Source organism: Miniopterus schreibersii, assembly GCF_964146895.1.
Source record: "Miniopterus schreibersii genome assembly, chromosome: X".
Taxonomy (NCBI): Eukaryota; Metazoa; Chordata; class Mammalia; order Chiroptera; family Miniopteridae; genus Miniopterus; species Miniopterus schreibersii.
In genome coordinates, this window is record NC_138104.1 from 72569321 (window position 1) to 72592616 (window position 23296).

Genomic DNA, 23296 nt, shown 5'->3' on the forward strand with positions numbered 1-23296 from the left:
GCCCGCTTGGACCTGGCCAGGTGGTTTAAGGCAGTTTCGAACTCATGCTCTGTGAGGATCGAGATGTCAGGGGTGAGAAAGATCTTTATGCAGATTCCCGTCCAGTTCATCTCTAGACATTTGTAGGCTGAGGTGCCACAAAGGAAGATTTCTAGTGGTGCACAGAGTGTTTCCTGTGCAAGAGTCTGGTTCAGTGAACACATGTCTGCGGGATCCCTACCATAGTCTATATGGTACGGTTAGAGTTTGTCACAGGGCTACAAGGCATGTGAGGTTGGAACTTATGGGGTTCACCTGGACCCCCCGTACAGCAGGCCCAAGGAGTGCTGTCTGAGTCTCATCGTTAAGAGTTTCATTCCAACTGCCTGGGACTAGGGTCCCTGTGTCCTATCCCTTCATGTAGGCCCTTCAAGGTGTCTATGGTCTTCTGCACGGTTTTCTGGATCTGAGCCTCGAGGGCCTGATCCTGGACTCCTCCCCCATCTGACATTCCCCAATGAGTAAGGTAGGTCCAACAGACTCTCTTTCCTTTGTGGCCATATTTCCCGCAGTTGTTAGTGTGAGTAGAAATCTGCCCGGTCCAATACTTCTTACTGTGGTAGGTGCACAGGGTAGCCTGGCTAATTTGGTAACAGGCAGCGGGCATGTATGTGTAGGCTGTATGTTCCGCCCAGTTGCCTCTTACCCTTTCTTTACAGTTACACTGAGGCATGGTGGGGGCCTCAGAGCACACCAGGGTCCCAAGGAGCAGAAGCAGAGTGAGTGCATACATGATGCCCAGGGACAGTCAACAATAAACAGTACAATTCTAGGGAGTACGGTCCAATTAGGAGGGGCAGTCGCAGCGAGGCCGAGTCCGAAGATCAGGGTGACAAGTACACCTAGGAGCAGGAACCACAGAGGTCTCCACTGTCCGTCAGGTAGTTGTTCACCTTAGCGGGATCCTGAGGGTGTCATCTGGGTCTGGGTCGGCCTTCCAGTCATCTGAGTGTCCCTCTTCAGGCGCGTCGTGGGCTTTCTGGACTCTGGAATGATAGACCCACGGGGTGATACCTGTAACTTTAAGAGTAGTGGGGGTGGTGAGGACTATGGTGTGGGGTCCCGTCGAGCGTGGCCTGAGGGGTTCCTTTTTCCAATCCTTGATCCATACTAGGTCTCCAGGCCTGGAATGGGTGTACCGGGGTTCCTAAGGGAATGGGGGCTCTTTCAACTACGTACCGCTGTAACTCTGACGGGTGGTTCCTAGGGCCTGGAGTTGCTCTGTCAGACTCCTGTCTCCTACCTGATGTAGGTCCCCCGGGATGCTTCCTAAACTTGGGGGAGGCCTTCCATATACTAATTCAAAAGGGGAGAGACCTAATCTTCCAGGGGTGCAGCGGGCACGCAGCAGGGCTAGGGGTAATAGGTCTACCCAGGGGAGACCGGTTTCTTGGCTGTACTTGGCTAATGCTTCCTTAAGGGTACGGTTCATGCCCTATCCTTTCCCTGAGCTCGGAGGGCGGTAGGCTGTGTGGAGTTTCCACAATATGCCAAGGGCCTGGATGACTTCAGCTACGAAGGCTGGTCGGTTGTCACTGTGGATGCTCAGCGGCAGGCCAAACCTGGGGATGATCTCCCGTAGGAGGGCCTTTGCTGCCTCTCGGCTTTTCTGTCCTGGTAGGAATGCTTATTGTGCCAGGCGAAATTCGAGAGGAACGGATGTCCTTGGCCGTTCATAAGTGACACGACCGAGTGGGGCACTTTGATGCTTAACCCCTGTCCTAGGGTGAGTTTGTCAGCTTCCTTGATGAGGAGGACAGTGGCTGCTAAGGCAGGGAGGCCATCCAGAGGCTCCCGGGTCCAGCTTCTTAGACAGGTATGTGATGGGTCTCTGCCATGGACGACAGGCTGTGTGAGTTACCCCCAAGGCTATTTTGTCCTTGTCGTGGACGAACAGGTTGAATGGTTTCCCGATGTCAGGCAGTCCTAAGGCGAGGCCTGTCCCAGGGCTGATTTGATGCCTCGGAATACTTCCTCTGTCTCTTCTGTCCAGCCCAACGGGCTTCGGTCTGTGCCCCTTAGGGCATGTGGAGGGGTTTGGCCATTGCCGAGAAACCCCGAATCCAGATCCGGCAGAACCCGGGGGCTCCTAGGCGAAGCAGGTGACCCACACGGCAGTGCCAGGGACCTAGCTGAGAAGGGTGCACGGGTTTGGGACCACCGGGTGCAAAGAGACAGTCACTTTGTTGATAGCGCCGAGATGCTGCACTGGCCCGTATCCGCCCCCGGGTTTCCTGACAGGCAGTAAAGAGGTGTTCCAGGCTGATTGGCATCTGACTGGAATACCAGAGTCTCTGCGTTTGGTTAGGTGGTCTTGAATGCCCAAATGCGCCTCCCGGGGATGTGATACATCATGGATGCGCCAGGCTGAACTGTTCGGTCCTTGTCCCGCCTGTCGGGCTCTCGGGACTCTCTGGCTGGCATCTGAAGGGCCCCCTGACGTGGGCAAAGTCTCCCAGCGGGTCCCGGTGTGAGAGGGCCTTCTCCTCCGTGGGGTGGAGGCGATGCCCACGGTGGTGGGGTGTCCTGATCTAGCACTGGAGGGGCCGTGGGTTCTCCCCTGGAATAAGGGGGTGGCATCATGGGAGGCTCGTCTTCTTGATCACCCATGAAAGCTCGTCTCCCTTTGGGTCAAGCGACGAAGACCTTAGCCTCTCCCTGCCTATTTGTGCAGAACCGTACCCAAGGGGGAAGGGTCTGTGCTATTTCTAAATAGGAGTGTACCTAAGGAAGCTGATCTGGGTGACCAGGGTCCCCAGTAATAACCTGCCAGACTCCGCGGATTGTGGGGACATCTAGGGTTCCTTCCCAAGGCCGCCCGACCTGAAAAGAGGGCCACTCAAGCTCGCACAAAGTGCGAAGGGTGCCAAGATTCATACTGATTCCATAATCCCCGGAAAAGCCCTTTTTCAAGTGTTTCGGCATGCAATCCACAACTGCGGGGTTTCCTTGACGCCTGCTTATGCTTCCCCTGTGCGATGTCACAGAACAAAGGGTGTGGATTCCCGGGGGGAACCTCTCAGACACCCGTCCATCTGCTGCCTCATGGCGATTTGGGTCAGCCTTGACTAAGGTGCACCCGTATAATTCCCGGGTCAGGTCAGGCGAGCCTGAGTCACCGTTATGTCGTTACCGCCGACCATGGACACGGTTTGGGGCCAACCCGGATCCCGTAGCTCACGCCCTGGGATCACAGACACACTCAGTCTCACAATCATTCAGAGGTTCTTACATTCCCTCCCTGGTTAACCCTACCTGGGGGCCACTAGAGGTCCTTGGGAGGGCATCAGGCTCCCCTCTACCCCTTCGGTCAGCCTAACTAGGTCGGGGCCTGGGGCCTTACCGTGTCCAACGCCTGGTCCTGGTCCTGGTCCTGGTCCTGGTCCTGGTCCTGGTCCTGGTCCTGGTCCTGGTCCTGGTCCTGGTCCTGTCCCGCCTCGCCTCTCCTCTCCTCTCCTTGCCTCGCCTCCGTGAGTCCCCTGGAGACGGCTCTGCGGGGCCCAGTGAGGTCAGCGGGGTTAGAGACTTTCAAATCAGGGCCAGGCGCACCTTCTCCTCTGCGACTCCTTCCACCGCCGCCACAGGCTCTCACGCAAGCCAGTGGCGACAAGGGGCCAGCACCGTTCGGCCCATGGGCCCAGAGGAGTACATCTCCAAAGTCTGAGCCCCTGACTTTAGCAGACAAGAGGTAATATAAGTACGTACTTCCGTCTCCGTAGAGGCGGGAACTGGCTTAAAATGAGGGCGGGGTGAGCCTTCTATTGGGAAGTTTCTATCCTGCTAGTTGCCTGGGGGAAATGTGGCCAGGTGAAGGAGGGGAAGACCCAGGTGGGACCCTCCGCCACCTTTAAACTAAATTTTCTCTATCAACCCCAGGCCTTCAATGCACTATTGTCTGTGTCTGTGAGCAATGTATACAACATTTGGATCAATGGAACAGAACAGAGAACCCAGAAATGAACCCAAGCCATTGTACTCAGTATTGCAAAAAGGAGGCAAGAGCCTACAATGGAGTAAAGACAGTCTTTGCAATCAGTGGTGGTGGTAAATATGGGCAGGTATATGCAAAAAAAAATGAAACTAGCCCGGCCCGGCGTGGCTCAGCGGTTGAGCATCAACCTAGGATCCAGGAGATCGGGGTTCGATTCCCGGTCAGGGCACATGCCCGGGTTGCAGGCTAGGCAGCCAATTGATGACTCTCTCATCATTGATGTTTCTGTCTCTCTCTCTCTCTCCCTTCTCTCTGAAATTAATAAAGATATGTTTAAAAAAAAATGAAACTAGACCAACGTACACCAAACACAAAAATAAACTCAAAATGGATAAAAGACTGAAATGTAAGTCGTGAAAACATAAAAACCCTAGACTGACCAGAGTGGCTCAGCGGCTTAGCATCGACCTGTGATCCAGGAGATCAGGTTAGATTCCCAGTCAGGCACATTCCAGGGTTCCGGAATCAATCTCCTGTGTGGGCTAGGGAGGGGGCAACCTATCAATGACTGTCATCATTGATGTTTCTCTCTCTCTCTCTCTCTCTCCCCCCCCCCCTTCTCTCTGAAATTAATAAAATATATTTTGAAAATAAAAATATTAGGAGAATAGCAGGCAGCAAAATCTCAGACATTCCTAGAAGAATTTTCACCCAAACATCCCTAGGGAAACACAAACAGTTTGTTCTTTTCTAAGAGGATAGGATTAGGATTCACTGCCTAATGGCAAAAAGCACTTGGCACTTTTTGCACAAAATGTAGGCTATCAGTTTTTTTTAAGAAAGAAGGGCGGGGGTGAGAGGTGAGCAGAACAGTTGCAAGGTGCAGCACTGCCACCTGCTGACCAAAGAAACAAGCCAGGACGCCAACGACAAGTGCACTTTGCTTGATTTTACTCCCGCAGTCTCGGCAGCCCTGGTTTAACACTAGGGGCACTATGGAAACCTCACAGAAAATCACAGAACTCCATGATAGGTTGAAGAAAACCTCCACAGTAAAGCCACCTTTATAGTCTCGTCCTCGGAACCACAGCAACGCGGCCGGAGGTCCCAGCACCAGAAAGGAAGCCTCGGAAAACGGGGCTGCCCACTGGTTGGCCGTTCGGGACACGTGCGTGGGGTTCTTCGTGCCATTCTTGGAGTCTGCGTAAACACATTCTTCCTTTTCCTTTTGTTTTGTTCTTGCGGACACTGCTGGAACCTTAGGCTGAGAGAACGAACTAATGATTTCCACATGCTGTGGCCCGACTGTCACAGCTGCCCCACAGTCACACATGCAGGACCCTTAGCAAGCCGGTTGCCACCCTCCTCCTGCTCCCCCATTCCCGATCCCAGAGAGAGCTCTTCCTAGGACAGGCTCGGCCTTCATCCTCCTGAACCCTCCTGGTAACCTCCAGGTCCCGGAGCCTGATCCAGCCAACCAGGACAATCTAGGTTCCCAAGCAGGTTTCACTCTTCCTCCCCACGCTCTGTCCCCCTAGTTGTAGTCATTCCCTGGGCATCAGGAAACCCAGTGCTGCTCAGTGATATCCTTTCTTAGCATTCCCTCTCTGATCACCTCCAACACCCTGCTCTCATCAACCAGCTCCCTTCCTCTAATGACGCTGCTTAGAAACCCTTCAACCTCTAGGGGCCTCTAGTGGGGACCCTACAGACCTCTTCACCATCCACCAGGCCCCTCCTTACCCAGCCTACCCTGGCCTATAAACTCTGCCTCTAACATACCTCTCTAGCTCCTTTCTCCCCCTTCCACACTCTTCTACTGTTCCCCAGTAAAGGACACATTGCTCTCTGTATGTAAGCACCTGAGCGTTGATGCCAAAAATTTTAACATTACCAAATTGTCTTAAAACCACGAAAATGAGACCATCGATTCTCACTGTCACCCTCATCCTACCTACATCACTACCTTACCTTCTAGCACCGCTCTTCCATTCTGATGGAGAAGACAGGAGCAATGAGGGGTGACTTCTCAAAGCTTCCCACACCAATAGACTTGTTTCTGCCATGACATTCTCTGCTGCTCTTGGGCATGCCTGCTCCTGACTGCAGCCAGCCCTCACGTGAGCTCAGGATCCCATGTCTTCCACCTGCTCAGGGGCTTCACTCTTGCACTTGGCATCACTCATCTCTCCTGAACTGTCACTGAGGAGGAATGGAGAGGTAGCAGAAAGGGAAATCTACTGGCATTTACAATTTCTACAAGCTTGACTTCCAAGGAATCAAGACATGGGTATTAGAAGCAGAGGGCTGTTTGCTTTTCACTATGTTATTTACTGTCCCCAAAATAAGACAGAAAACCCCAAGATGAAGGCACCAGAAATCCCTAAGGCATGAACCTCAGAGGAGATATTTAAGTTGAGGAGGGAGGAACAGGGTTTTCAACCAGCACAGGATCTGAAGGAAGATCCCCATCCTCACTCTTACCCCCATTCTTACCTCTGTGACCCAGGGAGCAACAGGTTGACAGACACAATGTCACCCAAGCAAAAGACGTCAATAGGTGATATTGGGGGAGAGAAAAAGATTGAATGAACTAACTGAAGACGAGAATCCAAGTAGAAGAATTAGGAAGATTTGGAAAAAGTAGCATAAGAGGGAAGGTGAGTTATACTGCAGGAGTAGACAGCAGTCCTGAAATGAGGGCAGGAGATGCAAGGGGCCTGGGTTTGGGGTGATGGCAGGAGCTGGAGACAGCGACATTCGAATGGCCCTGGGATTCATAGAAAACGTGTTCTGCAAAGACATTTCTTGTTTGAGGAACAGGAAGCTATGAGAAAATACAAGGAGTTTGTCTTGTCTGTGTCCTGGACTTGGATGGATTTAAAGCATCTGTCAATCGAAGCCCTGTTGATGAGATTGGCCTCGATCACTCCTATCTGGTGGTGATGAGGCTGTGCTCTGAGGTCCCTCAGAGGAGGAACAGAATAAACCGATGAACAAAATAGATCCAGAGACATAGAAGCATTGAACAGACTGACTAGTCTCAGAGGGAAGGCAGGGGGTTGGGTGGGGGGAGAATAACCTAAGAACTTATATGCATAACCCATGGACGTAGATAAAAGTGTGGTGAAGGCTTGAAGTAGGGGGTGCAAGGTGGAGGGGATTAATAGGGGGCGAAAGAGGACATTTGAAATATTTTCAACAATAAAGATAAATTAAGCCATAAAACATTTTTTTAAAAATAATAATTAAGCCTGGCAAGGCGTGGCCCAGCGGTTCAGAGTCGACCTGGGATCCAGGCGATCGGGGTTCGATTCCCGGTCAGGGCACATACCCGGGTTGCAGGCTCGATCAATGACTCTCTCATCATTGATGTTTCTGTCTCTCTCTCTCCCTCTCCTTTCCTCTCTCTGAAATCAATAAAGATATAACAAAACAAAAAAACACTCAAAAACATTCAAACACATGGAGGACCATATGATCTCACTCATATGTGGAATCTCTTGAACAAAATGAACCGATGAATAGATCCAGAGACATACAAGCATGGAACAGACTGACTAATCGCTGAGGGAAGGCGGGGGTGGAGGAGTGGGTGGGCAGAGATTAATCAAAGAACTTATATGCATATATGCATCACCCATGGACACAGAAAATAGTGAAAACATTGTGGAGAAGGCCTGGGGGGACAGATGTGAAGGAGAGGGGTCAATGGGGAGAAATAGGGGACATCTGTAATACTTGCAACAATAAATTTTTTTAAATGGACCTCTATAGAAATTTGAGTCACACTTTTTCCTATATTTGTGAACTAATGGCAGTTTGGGATTATTATTTTTGCACGGACACCCTTTTTGGTAATCTTGGGATGTACGGGAATTCTTTACCCCCCCACTAAAATTATCATTCCACACCTTGTGCTCTTAAGTGTTACAAAAATATGGGGCTAAGATGTATTGAGAATATACTATGTGTCGGGCACTCCACTAAGTCCTTTGTATTTCGTGTGGTGCCAGTGGTGACAGAAACCTCACATGTAAGGTTAGTATGATTCTACCCATTTAACAGAGGAGAAAGAATATTGCTACTTAGAGAGATCACTGTGAAGGGTGTCTGTATAACATGAACCCTGTGATGACTGAGAGAGGTTTCCCTGGAATCTCATTATCAGGAACACTGGTGCTTGCCTTGAAATGTTTGTACCCACCCAGTAGTGACTGTAGGTCATGCAAGTGATCCTGTAGAACTCTTTGCTTTGGATGCTAGAAAATTAGGGTGAAATTAGTGGTAGAACTTGGTGAGAAATTTTAGTAAAAGCCATTCAAACTGAGGTTAATGGCTTCATTCAGCTAATGTTTATCTCTGTAAGACCAGGTAACTCTGAGCTAAAGCCAAATGTAGATTGTACAGGGAAAGGGGATGAGAGGTCCATTTAGAGGGAAAGGCAAATACAGGTCCATAACTCTGGTGTTCCTCAGGTTGCCATTTCTTTTCCTTGTCACAAGTGAGTCATTGCAATGGCTAGCAATGGATTCAACTTCTTTTTTAAAAATTTATGTCTATTGTTTAAAGTATTACAAATGTCCTCTCCCCCCCACCACCACCACCACTAATCCCTTCCACCCTGTACCCCCCTCCAGACCTTCACCACACTATTATCTGTGTCAATGGGTTATGCATATAAGCTCTTGGGTTGTTCTCTTCCCACCCACCCCTGCCTTCCCTCAGTCTCTTCCATGCTTCTCTGTCTCTGGATCTATTTTGTTCATAGGTTTATTTTCTTCATTATATTCCACATATGAATAAAATTATGTGACACTTGTGTTTCTCTGACTGGCTCATTTTGATCAGCATAATACTCTCCAGGTCCCTCCATGCTGTCTCAAAAAGTAAGGGATCCTTCTTTTTTACAGCTGCATAGTATTCCATGATGTAAATGTCTGAAAAGATGTTTGATATGATTTCAGTCTTCTTAAACTTGTACAGATTTTGTGTCCTAACATGTAGACTATCTTTGAGAATGACCCATGTGCACTTGAGGAGAATGTATATTCTGCAGCTTTGGGGTGAAATATTCTGTAAATGTCAATTAAATCCATCTGATCTAGTGTGTCATTTAGAGTCACTGTTTCCTTCTTGATCTTTTGTCTGGAAGACCTACCCAGTAAAGTCAGTGGGGTGTTAAAAGTCCCCTACTATGACTGTATTGCTGTTGATCTCTCCTTTAAAGTCCTCTAGAAGATTGTTGTTGTTTTCAGCCTATGTGAGTCTTCTGTTCTGAGGTGGGACTCTTGTACACAGCATATAATTGGATCATGTTTTCTTGTCCATTCAGCTAGCCTATGTTTTGATTGGAGCATTGAATCCATTTATATTTAAGATGATTATTGATAAGTACTTATCTATTCCCATTGTATTTCTTTATGCATGTGTTTCTCTTTCTCTTTATTTCAACTTTTTATTACAGCAGTCCCTTTAACATTTCCTGCAATGCTGGTTTGATGGTGATAAACTCCTTTTGTCTTTTTTTTCTCTGGAAAGCTCTTTATTTCACCATTTATTTTTAATGTAGCCTTGCTGGATAGAGTAGTCTTGGGTTTCAGATCCTTGCTTTTCATTATCTTGAATAATCAATTCGTGCCATTCCCTTCTGGCCTGTAGAGTTTCTGATGAGAACTCAGCTGACAGCCTTATGGGAGCTCCTTTGTAGGTAACAGATTGCTTTTCTCTTTCTGCCGTTAATATTCTCTCTGTCTTGAATTTTTGGCATTTGAAGTATGGGGGAATGACTCAGCAGAGGATTCCAGATGGCTGCCCTCTGAGCTCTATCTCTAGTGCCCGCAACCCTGAATTCTCCTCACACAGCTGTAGTCTACTCTGCCTTTCCTCTGCTGGAGGCCAAGGTGAGTGGCTGCGCAGGAAACTCTGTGTGTTGACCCTTTAAGAGGGTGCCTGCATTTCCAGCTGCCTCTCCCCCTGGCAGACAGAAATCCTGCTGCTTTTCACAGCCAGATGTTATGTGGGCACCTCAGTTCTGGTGCTGTTCGGTGGGAAGCCCAGCCTGGGGTTTAGGCCACAGAGTCCTCAGTGGGAACCCCCACAGCTGAGATCTCCCTCCAGACCTTCAGCTGCTGCCTATGGGAGCCCAGCCAGCCCTCTCACGCCTCTGCACTTCCCACCAGTCTCCATTTGGTCTCCACTTTTCCTCCTTGCTTATGAGGGTGCTCTACAGCTCGTCTTCAGTTGCAGTTGATTATTCAGGATGGTTTTTCTATATTTTAGTTGTAATTCCAGTAGAGTGTCAGTGTAGCTTCCACTCAGTTCACCACCGTCTTGGAATCTGATTCAGGTTCTTCGTGCCTCTTGGGTCCTTGTAGTCTCATTCCAGCAGCTGCGGGAAGAGTTCTTATTTATTTATTCATTTATTATTTATTTTTAAATATGTGTTTATCGATTGTAAAGAGAGAGGAAGGGAGAGGGATAGATAGAAACATCAATGAGAGAGACATCCACTGGTGCCTCTTGCACGCCCACCACTGGGATGGACCCCAAAATCCACGTTTGTGCCCAGACTGGGAATCAAAATGGACACCTGTTTGTTCAGGGGTTGACGCTCAACCACGGGGCACACCGGCTGGAGAGAGCTCTCTTTATATGCTATGTTGATTTTTAAGTGTTGAGGGTTATAGGAATTAACAAAAGACATACACCGGGGAGGGAAGTGAAAAACATTTTAAGGCGACAAGGCTTAAAGGAAGGAAAGCTGGGGCCTGGTATAAGCATTTTACATTGTGTCCTCTTAGACAAGATGAAGGCCTTCCATTCTCACCTGATTCTTTTCAGAGGGTAGCCCAGGGATGTACAAGGTTCAGGAATTGAGTCTAGAAGGCCTATGTATTTTTAAAAAATATATCTTTATTGATTTCAGAGAGAGGAAGGGAGAGGGAGGGAGAGAGATAGAAACATCAGTGATGAGAGAGTCACTGATCGGCTGCCTCCTGCACGCCCCCGACTGGGGATCAAGCCCGCAACCCCGGCATGTGCCCAGACCACAAATCAAACCCCGATCGCCTGGATCCTAGTTCGACGCTCCACCGCTGAGCCAAACTCAACTGGGCAAGAAGGCCTGTGTATTGAGTTGGAGGAGCTGTCTGTTCTTCGGTCTTCTGTCTTTGTCCGTAGCTTGGATGAGCTGTTTGAACAGGGCACTGCTGCAGGGCTTCATTAGATGTGATCGGGTGCCCCAGAGAAGGAGTATTCCTATCGAAGTGAAGACAAAGAAGGCAAGTTAGACATGGCCTTAGTGAACTTATTAAACTTATGTCTAGCATCATTTTGGTTTTGTTCTCTTTTTCATTTTATTTTATAATTCTCAATATTTTTCTTATTTTCTCAAGTATTCAATTTAAAATTAATTAAATTTCCCTATATGAATTGTCATTAATTATATTATATAAGGAGAATTTCAAGTAAATACATTGTTATTAAATGTATAAAAGGATTTTGGATCTTACAAATAATTCAAAGAAATTTTAAACTATACGACATATATTTCACCTCAAAACTTAGCAAATTGTCAGATTTAATTCTCAATACTTACACGATACAACAATGCAGGCTTTGGCTTATGTTCCTGGGTAAAGGAATGTGACAATATGTGGCAACTTGTAGGATTCCGAGCAAGAAAGATTGTCTAAAATGTGGGCATAGATTTATTCAGAAAGTTTGTCATACCATTATTTTTTGTACTTCAAAAACCATGTAGGAGTAGTGAAATATATATTTGATTCAATATAAATAAAGTTGAATTTCAAGAAAATATCTGAAGGACCTAACGTCAACCATAAAATCTTCACAATTCAATATTGGATACAGAACTATCCCAAGGATACAAAGCTGAAGATGATATGCAAAGCATGTTGAAAGTGGTTAGGACATGGGTGATTACTCTTCTTTCCTTTTACTTTTCTCTGTCTTCACAAATGACTACAATAGGAAGAATATCTTTTACACCCTGAGGGAAAAATACTGGCATGAACATATGACAATTGTCAGTGGGCTTTGTAAATTCCTAGGCCCAGTGGACAGGAGCAAGGGCGTAGTTGGCCTTCACCCATAAGCACAATAAAGTGAGGATGCTGGAGCACCACATAACAGGTTGATATTTAAAGTTGAGATAGGAGTCATGCGCTATTTCTTATTTCTAAGTTATCCAATATCACATTTTCCGTTTTTTGGTTCTTTTCTGAGACTGGAGAGGGAGAGGGAGAGATAGTGACATAAAGGACAAGAGAGAGTCATTCATCAGCTGCCTCCTGTGTGCCCCTCTTGGGGATGGAGCCCGCAACCTGGGCACGTGGCCTGACCAGGAATCAAAGCATGACCTCCAGGTTCATGGGTGGACGCTCAAACACTGAGGCACACAGCCAGGTGCGTTTTCAATTTGACTACATAGACTACTAAGAAGAGAAGTGAATAGAAATTCTTCAAGTCCTATCCAGTGATTTTGAGGACACCTAACTCATGCGAAAAACCCGAGATCAGTAAAAGATGTGAAGCCTCAATGCAACAGGCATCTCATTCTGTGTGCAATTGGCCTGTATGGATGGGCAGACCTGCAAAGAAATTTATCACAAACTATTAATGGTCATTGGTGGGTGATAAAACCGTGGTTTACATTACTTTATGTTACCGGTCCTCCAAATATTCTACATTGAGGTTTGACTGACTAGGTTAACTGAAAAATAAACAGATAAAAGCCAATGGGCAGACCATTCAGGGAATCAGAAATACAAGATGCTGAGGAACTAAGGTCCAAGTTTTCAGTAGGGACCAGGACAAAAGGAGCAGTTCAGCTCTGGAAGGAGCAGGCCTGCTGTGGTGCTGACTCAATTGACCAATTCTCTCAGCAATGGCTTCACGCTGTTTTTTTCAAACACAAAAGGAGGGGGAAGGAAAACTTTTATGTCTCCACACTGCCACCTGCTGACCAGAGAAACTCAGACCCATCATTCTTTAAGGAAAACTCTTGTTTCTCGCTGGATTTCTTTTCTTTCTTATTTCATTTTTAGAAATATATCTTTATTGATTCCAGAGAGAGGAAGAGAGAGCGGCTGCCTCCTGCACGCCCCCTGTTGGGGGCTGAGCCCACGACCAGACATGTGCTCTGATGGGAAATTGAACACCAATCGCCTCGATCCCAGGTCTATGCTCAACTGCAGAGCCACGCCTGCCCAGATTTCCCGGGATTTCAAAGAAAACAAAACACTATAGATGATGTGTCACGACACCATACCTCATGACAGTGATGGTCAGAAACCTCAGGGATAAACCCAAGGGACTAGGGCAAAACAACAAGGACCTCCTCTTCCTTAGTCCCCCCCACCGCCTGAATAAATATCAACAATAAGGGAAGTCCCGCCCCGGCCGGGTGTGGCTCAGCTGTTGGGTATGCACATAGGATCGAGGTTAGATTCCTGGTCAGGGCACATGCCCGGGTGGCCGGCTTGATCAATGACTCTCTGATCATTGATGTTTCTCTCTCTCTCTCTCCCTCTCCTTTCCTCTCTCTGAAATCACTAAAGATATATAATTAATTAATTAATTAATTAATTAAATCTTTTTTCTTAAAAATAAATAAATAAATAAATAAATAAATAAATAAGGGAAGTCCCAGGTCACAGAACTCACCAGAGACAAAGAGCTGCTTGGCCTTTGCGGGGTTCTAAACCTGCCTTTGGAGAAAAAGTAAGGGCAATGCTAGTCTCTGAGCAGCTCTCAGCTAGAAGTTTCATCTATGTCCCTGTTCAAAACTGTCAGCTGATGGAAAGGAACTGTGATGTCCAGATGCTGTGCCTCAACTGCCCAATCTGCCTCACATATGGGGCTGTACCAATTCCCTGGTCCCCCTTCACCCATCCTAGCCTGGAAACATGCTGCTCCCTTGGCCCAATCACTTACTACCTCTCAACCCTCATTCTTGGGGAACCTCCTGGTATTATCAGGCCCAGAAGCCTGACTCCATCAACCCTGGAGCCTCTCCAACTTCAGGGTTGTTCTTCTGATCACCTGAGGATCACCTTGCACAGAGTCATTCCTCGAATCCCCTGCCCATCCACAATGTCCACTTCTAACATTCCCCTCAGTCAACACCTCAACACTGTGCAAGGCTCAGCCAGCTCCCTCCTAATCTCTCTGCTTAAACAATCTTCAGTCTTGGAGGCCTCAAGTGTGGATCCCGCAGCCTTCCTCACCTTCCACCAGGTTGCTGCTTGCCCAGCCTCCCTGGGCTTATGAGCTCCTCATCTTACATAACCTCTTACTCGGATCTTCCCCCATTTATGCCCTCCTACTGTGCCCCTATTAGGGACACAACACAGCATGTATGTGAGCACATGAGTAAAAAAATTGTAACCTTACTGCATTGTTTTAAATTCATGACCCGAAGAGCATTGTCTTTCACTTTCACCCTCTTCCACCTACATCACTACCTCACCCTCTAGTAACCCTCTTCCATTCCGATGCAGAAGAGGAGCAATGAGAACACAGGGGTGAATTTACAGAACTTCCCAAACACAATCGGCCTTTTTTGCCCAGGCATCTTCTGCTGCTCCTGGGCTTAGCTGCTCCTGACTGCAACCAGCCCTCCCCTGTGCTCAGGATCCCCTGTCTTCCACCCGCTCAGGGGCTTCACTCCTGCGCTTAGCATCACTCCTCTCTCCTGAACCTTCACTGAGGAGGAATGGAGAGGTAGCAGAAGGGGAAATCTACTACAGTCTACACTTCCTAGAGGCTTGGTTCCCAAGGAAACAAGACATGGCTATTAGATGTAGAAGGCTATTTGCTTTTCAGTATACATTTTACTGTCCCCAAAGAAGACAGAACATCCCCAGATGCTGACAGAAGAAATCCTTACGGATTCTGAGGATGTTGAATAGGTGACAGGGTGTTGGAGAGTTGGCATGAGCCTCAAAGGAGATGCTTTACAGTGAGGACGGATGTGCAGGGGTTCCAAGCATAAATGGGTCTGCAAGAAAACCCCATCCTCAGTGCTGCCCCACTCTGTCCAGATCCCAGAGAAAACCTTCAATAGATGCTGGCAGGGAGGCTGGCGGCGACCTCACTGCAATCGCTGCGCATGCCCAGAAACGCTCCAATCAGGGTGCAGCACCTTCTTGGGTTATCGAGCTCCTGGTTCCTCTGAAGGGACTGTGGAAGCCGCCGGGTCGGGCTCTGTGGGCGGGTTGTTTTCGGTTCCCTGGTACTTGTCATCATCCCCCTTCCCTTCAGCAGCCGGCGGGTCTCTGACCAGCGAGAAATGGCAGGTAGGAACAGTGATTTCTCATAAAGTTTGCGGCCTTCGGTTTCTGTGGCCTGCAGAGGGCAGTGTTGCCTCACCTGCCGCCACAGGCCTCCTCCTCCCCGCCCTTCCTACTGGAAAAAAATGAGCCGAGTCTCAATTCTCATTGGTCGCTCCTTCCCGAGCTTCATCCGCCATCTTGGCTGAATTACTCCCTCAGCGGGTTGGGCACTGGAAGCTTCTAATCCCTAAGCGGAGCGCTTTGCTTTTCATCTGCCTTCTCTTCGGAGCTGCTGCCTAGGTTGCTTGGAAACTCTTGTTTCTGCATCTCTAAACGGGATATTCATTGCCTTTCCCCAACCCACTTTGGGATTTACCACCGTTATGAATACAGACTGCAGTTATCAGTCACTCAGACCTCACTTTAGAAAACTTGGGGGGGCAGATAAAATATAATAAAGTAATTAAAACCGCACTCCCATCACCCAATATGGAGCATTAAGAGTATTTTGTCATCAATTTCTTAGAGATTTTTCTTTTTTTTAATCCTCACCCCAGGATATTTTTTCCTTTGCCTTTCAGAGAGAGTGGAAGGGGAGGAGAGAGGAAGAGGGAGAAAGATGAGAGCGAGAGGCTACAGTAGGTTCCATCCTGCCTGTGCCCCGACCAGGACTTGGGATCTGGCGACCAAAAGAGGTGCTTCCCTGGGCCAAAATCGAACCTGGGATCCTTTAATCCGGTGACGTACGTTCTAACCACTTTGCCAAACCCGCAAGGCTCCTAGAGATTTTTCGTCAAACATAACCTGCACTTTAAGTGCAGTAAGGTGCGTTTTTGTATCATGACTACAACCTCCTCTTTGAGCTCAGTGATATGTTCTGTCCTGTATTGTTTAGCACAGTGGTTAGAGCATCAGCCAGTCGACTGAAGACTCCCAGGTTTGGTTCCATCAATGTTTCTCTCTCTCTCTCTCCCCCTTCCACTCTCTCCCAAAACCAATGGAAAAATATCCTCCAGTGAGGATTAAAAAAAAAGAAATTTTTTTTAATAAACTCCGTTCTACATATTGGAAAATCACTCTTATATTTCTAGTTATCTGACTAAAAAATAATGCAGGCGTATCACAAACTGTTGAAAGTTTCTGTAAATCCTAAATTGAAGATGCCAGGTCCTGTGATCCAAAGGTAGCAGCACAGCCCCTTTGGGAGAGCAGCCTGTAGTGCGTGTCCGCTGCACTCTTTTCCCTCAGCATGTGGAGCAGTACCAACCATTTAGGGATGCTCAGTAAATATTGCAAAATGTTTCCCAATGTTACTTTTCTCCTTATATATCTATTCCATCTTTTCCTAGTCCTTGATTATCATGTACAGTTTTCTACTTGTTGGTTTCTTTTGAATTTGGCCCTTCAAAAGTAAGCATTTGTCTACGTCATTAGCCTTTTTAAAAATTCCATTTCCTGACCACAGACATGTAAACTGATGACACAGATGCTAGTGAAAAAGGAGAGAGTTCTGTTCGAGTGTCAGACCCCTGAGAAGATGGGGTATCCCCTCAAACAGCCACCCTCACATGGCCACCACATCTCACTTTAGGTAGAGGATTTTACAAGGACGGACAGGGGAAGAAGAGCAAAGAATTCAAGGTAAGGGGTTTGAAATGTTCTCTTCCTGGAGGCCAGTCCATCCCCATAAGGATGTTGAAACAGGTCAGGTGATGGTCTGGTAAGCTTCACCCTGGTCTTCATCCTGGTTCTATGGCTGAAGGTCAGCAAACCTCCAGGAGCTGGGATGATGAAGGTCAGAGTCTGTATCTTCTGAAGGTAGTTCCTAGGATTCTTGCCCAAACACGCTGTTTATCTACAAGATACGTTTACAGGGAGAATGTCGAAAGCATGGTAGGATGGGTTACAATTTCCTACGGTTACATTCCCAAGTGACAAGAATCAGAAGAATTTCCTTTACGCCCTGAGGGGAAAATAATGCAGTGACTATATCACAGATCTTCTCAGTGGGTTTTGTAAACTCCGGGCCCCACTGGACAGGATCAAGGGAGCAGTTGGCCCTCCCCATGGGGCCAAGTCAGGTTGCTGGAAGACTCACAAAACAAGTAGATTTCATACAGGTCTTCTGTATCAAACTCAAGTGACCTTTGGTGTGGAAATGGTAGAACAATTCTGGTAAGTGGGAGCTACCGCTGTAATGGAAGCCCTGCCATCATCTGTTTCTTTGAGGTAAAATCATCTCTTGGCTGCCCTGCCCCAACCCCTCCAATGCTTGGCCCCTGCCATCTGTTCTGAAGAAGAATTTTGCCCCCACAACTGGCACCTCTCCCTTTATGTGCGGAGTTTAAAGTAATGTTCATGCCTGGGTGACCTACTGAATCCGAATCCCTGCAGTAGGACATTTTTGGTAAGAGAAAACTCAAGCCGCAAATGAGCGAGATTATAGAAGAGGGTCTATGTGTGCTAACACCGCTAGTCCATAAGCACAGAAAAAAATGTGCCTTAGGACCTGGGAAGGGGAAATCCCCTCTGATGTGTTGGCCACCGTGATTTTCATTTGTTTTGGGTCTTTGAGGCCCTTTAGTGGGGAGTTTCGTCAGGGGAATGGAGTCAGAAAGAACAGGGATGAAAATGACACGAGAGGTAGATGAGCAAGGGCCTTGCCAGCTTTGGGCCACAGAGTGAAACCGCGCAGGAAAGCAGGTCGCTCTCGATGTGACTGCATATACTTTTCATTTTCTGGGAGGATATCTCAGAGGAAGGGATCAATGTGCTTTCCTCATGTATATCTCCTTCACTGAATGTCCCTCCAAGGCACTCGTGAGTTCTCCACCACAAAGCAGACATGGGTGATTGAACAGGTAACTGCTGTAAGTAAATTTGAAGAGTTCCTTTTATCACACTCGGTCTCGTGGCTGGGAATTGTGTACAGACTACACACATCACAGGGAATACTCGAGACAGCAACCATGGCGAGAACATGGCCTCTGCAAGGGCCCAGCTACGAGCTGCTGGGTGCTTTCTGCTGGCCTCCACCCGTGAAGCAGATGCTGTTACCGCCCTGGTTTTATACATGTGGAAACTGAGGCACCCAGGAGGAGTCGCTTGTCCAGGGTCTCAGGGCTCCTTACAGAGAGCCCCAAAGTGCAGTCAGACACTGCCGATTGCACACTGCTTTGCAGGATGCTTTCCTGCCCCCAACGTGAGTATGAAATAAAAGACTCTCTTGGGAAGAGGGTCAAAGAGCCAGCCAACTTTTCAAACCGCGTCAGAACATACTTATTGCTCACCACAAAGCGCTAAATGGAAAAGGGGGAGAAGCCAGGTGGGAAGTCGTTCATACAGTGTGATCCCAGGATTATTAAACAATAAGTATCTCCAAAGAGAAGAACCTGAAAGAAATCAGATGCTTGCTCAACTATTTAAAGTATATATACTGAGAACACACTGCTACACACAGTTTTCCCCTCCGTGTTATTGAGAAATAATTGACACACATCACAGTGTGACTGTCAGGCGTGGAGCGTGATGGTTTGATTTTCATATACTGTGAAATGATTACCCCGGTAGGTTCAGGGAACACCTATCTTCTCGTGCAGATACAATGGAAAGAAGTAAATATGGACAAAAAGAAAACAATTTCCTCCTTGTGATGAGAGCTCCTAGGCCTGACTCCCTCAACCCCTTCCCCAGGCATCCTACAGCAGTGTTAGCTAGTCGTCCTGTCGCAGTTACATCCCTCGTCTTTATTTAGCTTATACCTGAAGCTTCTGCCTTTGGATCACCTTCCTCCAATTTCCCTTTAGCCCACCCTCTGCCCCTGGCAACCACAAGTCTCATCTCTTTTCCTTGGACTTTTCTTTTTTTAAAGATTCCACATATAAGTGAATCATACAGGATTAATCTTTCTCTGACTTATTTCACTTAACATAATGCCTTCAAGGTCCACCTATGTACTTGCAAACAGTAGGATTTTTCTTTTCAATGGCTGAATAATATGCCAGTGTCTCTCTGTGTGTATCCATATACATACACGCTACAGCTTCCTGTCCACTTATCCATCAGTGGACACTTAGGTTGCTTGCTTATCTTGGCTATTGTAAAAAATGCTGCTATGTCATAAGGATGCAGGTATGTTTTCAAGCTTCTATTTTCTTTTTGTTTGTTTTGTTTTGTTGCTTTATGGGATATATTCCCAGAATCCGAATTGTTAGGTCATATGATAGTTCTATTTTTAATTTTTTTTTTGATTGTTTGTTTCATTTTTGTTTTTTAATTTTATTATTGTGTAAAATATTACAGACATCCCTTTTTCTCCCCAAGGACCCATTCCACCCCGTTCCTTCCCCTTCCCCAGGCCCTCTCCCCACAATTGTCCATGTCCTTCGGTTGTGTATATATAGACATAAATTCTTTAGTTACTCTCTCCCCCTCCACCCACCCGCCCTCCTCCATCCCTCTGACATTCATCAGTCTCATCTATGCTTCCATGTCATTGAATCTATTCTGTTCATCATTTTATTAAGTTCTTTAGATTCCACGTATAAGCTAGATCATGTGATACTTGTCTTTTGCTGCCTGGCTTATTTCACTTAGCATAATATTCTCCAGGACCATCCATACTGTTCCAAAGGGTACGAGATTCTTCTTCTTTACAGCTGCATAGTATTCCATGGTGTAAATGTCCCACAGCTTTTTTATCCACTCATCTACTGATGGGCACTTGGGCTGTTTCCAGATCTTAGCTATTGTAAACTGTACTGCTATGAACATTGGGGTACATATATCCTTTCTGATGAATGTTTCAGGATTCTTAGGATACATTCCTAGGAGTGGAATCACTGGGTCAAAGGGCAGCTCCATTTTTAATATTTGAGGATCCTACATGCTGTTTTCCATAGTATCTGCACCAATTTACATTCCCACCAAGAGTGCACAAGGGTTCCCTTTATTGCACATCCACACTAGCATGTTTTTATTTCTTCTCTTTTAAAAAAAATAACACATAGTTAACATGCAATATTTTCTGAGTTTCAGGTGTACAACATAGTTATTCGAACTTTGTGTACCTTATGAAGTGATTACCACAAAAAAGTCTACGAGTGATATTTATTGGACTTCTCGTCTTCTTGATGGTGACCATATTAAAGGCATTAGGTGACATCGCATAGTGGTTTTCAAAAAAATATTTTCATTCATTCTTAGAGAGAGGAAGGGAAAGGGATAGAAAGAAAAACATTGATGTGAGAGCAGAACATCGATCAGTTGCCTCCTGCACGCCCCTACCTGGGATAGAGCCTGCAACCCTGACATGTGCCTTGACCAGGAATTAAACCAGCAACCTTTTGGTGCACGGGATGATGCCCAACCAACTGAACCACGCAGGCCAGGGCTTGTGGTGGTTTTGATTTGCATTTCCGTAATGGTTAGTGGTCTTGAGCATCTTTGCATGTACCTGTTGAGAAATGTCTATTCAGGTCCTTAGCTGATTTCTAAATAGGGTTATTTGGATTTTTGCTGTTGAGTTGTACGAGCCATTTATATAGTTTGCACGTTAAACCCTTGTCACATATATGGTTTTCAAATATTTTTTTTTACCATTTCTTAGGTGGTCTTTTCACTTGGTTGATGGTTTCTTTTGCAGTGGACACTCTTCTTGATATTTTGAAAATACAATGGTGAGCAGAAAATGTAGCCCACGTCCTTGGGAAGATTACAGGTCAGGGGTTATTTCTGATTTCTCTGTCAGCCTTTAAATATAATTTTTAAATATTTTAGACTAAGTTTATGAATAGAAATGAATCAAAACGTGTTCAAGTGTTTTCAAATGATCTTTACAAAAGATAACCAATGTGAAAAATCAATCTTTAATAAAAGATGTGGAAGTGACTATGCCATAGGAATGTCATGGTGTTTACAAAGCACCTCATAAGGTGCTTAGAGATGAAAATCTCTAAGAGAATTCATTACTAAATAGTATTCACGGTCAGTGGTGGGTGATGAGACTGTGGTTTGTTATAATATTTCATCAGTCCTACAAATTTTCTATAGTGAGGTTTGAGTGACTAACCGACCTGAAGAACATATAGATGAAGGGTCAAAACAACATGGGGAAATGCCCTTAGGGCCATTCACAGAATGAAAAACACAAATTGCACATACAAAGCACAAAGTTTTCCTTCTAGATACCACCTAAGGGAATCACCTGGCCTCCAGATCAGTAAAGCCAGACCAATCACTTAAGAAACGCACCACTTTTTATAGAAAAATTGTTCTCTGAGTTTTTTTAAGCACAAAGGGCGGGGGAGAAGTAAACTATAAGGAAGATAGGAGCAACACTGCCACCTGCTGGCAAGAGAAACTCAGAGACGTCATTCTTGGAAGAAAATTCCTATTTTTCGCTGGATTTCCAAGAAAACAGTACAAACAATATCTCCGGTCACCATACCTTTTGACAGTTATAGTCAGAAAAGGCAGGGATGAGCCCAAGGAACCCGTGAGAAACAACACCAGCGCCGCCATCTTCCTTAGTCCCGCCCTCGAAACCACAGGTACTTTAGGGCCAATCCCTTGTCCCAGAATGCACCCTGCCGCCGGGGCTGCATTCCCATTGGACAGTTCTAGACCTGCGCGTTGTGGGAAACTGAGGCCACTGCCAGTCTGGAGGCCTCTCTCAGCTACCAGTTTCCTCTGACACCCTGTTACAAACAGCCAGCTGATGGACAGGTCCTGTGCCTCAACTGCCCAATCTGCCCCACCTATGGGGCTGTACCCATTCCTGCTCACCTTTCACCTACCCCAGCCTGTGAACACCCTGCTCCCTTGGCACAATCACCTCCCTCCCCTCAGTCCTCATTCTTGGGGAACCTCCTCCTATTACCAGGGCCCAGAAGCCTGACTAGGTCAGCCCTGGAGACTCCGACCTCAGGGGTGTTCTCCTGATCAACTGAGCGGCACCTTGCACAGGGGTCATGCCGTGAAGCCTCTTCCCCTCCACGATGGCCACTGCCAGCATGTCCCTCTGTCAACACCTCACCACTGTGCAAGGCTCAGCCGGCTCCCTCTTTCTAATATCCACTTAAACAAACATAAATTCTGGTGGGCTCTAGTGTGGACCCCACAGCCTTCCTCACCTTCCAGCAGGGCCAGACTTTCCCAGACTACCAAGTCCTATAAACTATGCTTTCTGTGTGTTTTCTCCCTGTTCTTTTGCACCCCAATAATGGATATAACCCTGCCTCTATGTGAGCACGAGAGCAGAGGATAAAAATGTTTAACCTTACTGAGTTGTCCTAAATCCATGAAAATGAGACCATGGCTTCTCCCTGCCTCACTAATCCTACCTACATCACTACCTCACCCTCTAGCAACCCTCTTCCATTCTGATGCACAAGACAGGAGCAATGGGGGGTGACTTCTCCGAGCTTCCCAGACACACTGGACCTGTTCTGCGCTCACATTCTCTGCTGCTCCTGGGCATGCCTGCTCCTGACTGCAGCCAGCCCTCCCGTGTGCTCAGGATCCCATGTCTTCCACCTGCTCAGGGGCTTCACTCCTGCACTTAGCATCACTTGTCTCTCCTGAACCGTCACTAAGGAGGAATGGAGAGGTAGCAGAAAGGGAAATCTACTGCAGTCTACACTTCCTAGAAGCTTGGCTTCCTAGGAATCAAGACATGGGTATTAGAAGCAGAGGGCTGTTTTCTTTTCACTATGTTATATACTGTCCCCAAAACAAGACAGAACACGCCAAGATGCAGATAGCAGACATCCCTTAGGATCCTGAGGATGTTGAATAGGTGACAAAGTGTTGGAGAGTTGGCGTGAACCTCAGAGTAGATGCTTTAAGGTGAGGAGGGAGGAGCAGGGTTTTCAAGCAGCACCAGGTCTGCAGGAAGACCCCATCCTTACTCCTGCCCCATTCTTAATTCTGTGACCCACTGAGCAATGGGTGGGGAGATTCAACATCTTCCAAGTTAAAAGCCTCGATAGTTGGTGAGGGGGAGAGTAAGATTGAGTTAACTTAG

At 46.8% G+C, this 23296-nt stretch overlaps 1 protein-coding gene and 1 pseudogene across 9 annotated transcripts in view; both read left to right on the forward strand.

The window, feature by feature from the left end:
* Positions 1–23296, forward strand: part of LOC308551015 (high mobility group protein B1 pseudogene) — a 535482-nt pseudogene that overhangs the window by 403991 nt on the left and 108195 nt on the right. The window lies entirely within an intron of this gene.
* LOC308550831 (uncharacterized protein) overlaps positions 1–23296 on the forward strand; it is a 109553-nt gene that overhangs the window by 54961 nt on the left and 31296 nt on the right. The gene's annotated exons all lie outside the window — the stretch shown is intronic.